Genomic DNA, 2048 nt, shown 5'->3' on the forward strand with positions numbered 1-2048 from the left:
CCATGGTCCAACAAGTGTTTTACAATTATTTTACCCAACAATGTCTAAAAAAAAAAACTTTATTTCCCTAATTAATTTACAAATAACTCACAAGTCCATATGCGTGTTTCTCATAGTTGACATGTTCCTTGTTTGGTTGTGGACTTAGGGTAGACTCATTAGGATCAACAGTCTAATAAAATTTTAATTACACATAACTGGGGGCATGTCGAGTGAATCTTAGGAGTGGATCAGACATGGAACAAATCACAAGATTATAATCAAGTTATTCCTACTAAATTCATAAGTCTATTTATATAGACCTCTGGTATAGAGTCGTCAGCGTAGTCGTGTCGGCAATCTATAATATAGCTAAATACATAATACAAACTATAATACCCAAATTATACAAAATTTTCTGCATAAAAAAATCAATAGACAAACACAATGAAACTAAAAAGGGTATCAATCTATCAAGAGAAAAACACATACAATGTAGATTAAAATCCACTAATTATAACAAAATGGCTAAAAGAAAAGGTAAGGACTAAGGATTGTTAAGTCCTCTCTTCTTATAAATAGCTTTGAAGCAAGCTTGCCTAAGCTTCTTTGTTCTTTCTGTCAATTCCATACCTGGCAATTTCTCCATCATCTTCTTGTGCCCTGCTAACGTCTCTACCTCCTCCTTTAATCCCAACTCCTAGTTTTTTTAGGTAGATGCAATATATTTTTCGTGTGAGTTCATAAAATTTACAATGAGTTAAGTTTATGTAAATATAAATCAGAAATCGTAGTAAAACAATTGATTCGATGTGGCATATGCCTAGGGCCTATGTTTATGTTATAAAGAAACTAATAATTAAAATTTTAGAAAATACCAAAACAACTTTGGTTACCAAGTGCATGCATACATGCATGAGTAATGTATAGAAGGTTATTATCGTAGTTTACCTTGGCATTTTGAATGAGGGATTGAAGGCTCTTAAGTTTTCTATGAGGCCATCTGTTTATGTTTAGCTCTCTGCATCTTTTCTTCAACAATGTTAACCCTATCCCTAGTTCCTTTGCTGCCATGATTATCGGCATCTCAAAGTACTTCGCTGTCTCTTCAAACTCCAATGGTCTCAATCTATTTGCCACCTTCCGGCCACCGTGATCAGTGGTGGCAGCACTAGACTACCTATAGCCTCACCACCGGATTTACAGTCTTCACTGAAACTAACCAATGGTAAATTACCATCCTCCCAACAATCCCATAAGCTTATGTCTTTAAGGGGATCCAAATCGTGAAACTCATTTCTAGAAATGATGTTTTGATCTTTGTTAAGTACTGTGGACACGTTCTGATCGAGCACTTCATGCAATTTTTCCGACAACTCGTAATCATGATGGTCGAGCATGTCACCACTGCAAAAATCCAAAAAAAAAAAAAATTCAAGATAATCAAATCCAACACGATGAAAGACTCTTTTTGATCACTACAAATCCAAACCATGTTTTGATCAATATAGACAAAATCACTTTTCTGTGCGAAAGATGGGGTAATGAGTGACGTTTATATATACCTGAAAAGATCTTGATGATCAAAGTACTGAAACCAATCGAGGTCATCTATGGGGTTTTGATGATCTGCAGGTGGATCCATTTGTGAGGGAGAAGTTAAAAGTTGCGGTAAGAATGTGATGATTTATATAAGTGAAGTGGGAGAAGTAATTAATAACAAATAAAGAGGAAATGAATATATATGGTCTTTGAACTGTAACCTTCTTCTTCAATTCACACATATATACGTATATGTTGCCGCAAATTATGACTTATGTGCCTCATGCATTTAATACATCACATGCCTACCGCATATTCTTGACTTTGAAGCTACGTACCAGTTTCAAATTTCCCCAGTAGCACACTTTTCATTAGAAAGTACTCCAAGTCTTCACACATGAACCAGTTAGAAAGTACTCCAAGTCTTCACACACGAACCAATTAGAAAGTACTCCAAGTCTTCACACATGCAAATTATGACTTGTGTGTCGCTATAGGTAACTAATAAAATTTTATTTTTTAACCCC

The sequence above is a fragment of the Lactuca virosa genome, chromosome 3, assembly GCF_052849685.1.
Source record: "Lactuca virosa cultivar CGN04683 chromosome 3, Lactuca_virosa_CGN04683_v6, whole genome shotgun sequence".
In the NCBI taxonomy this organism is placed as follows: Eukaryota; Viridiplantae; Streptophyta; class Magnoliopsida; order Asterales; family Asteraceae; genus Lactuca; species Lactuca virosa.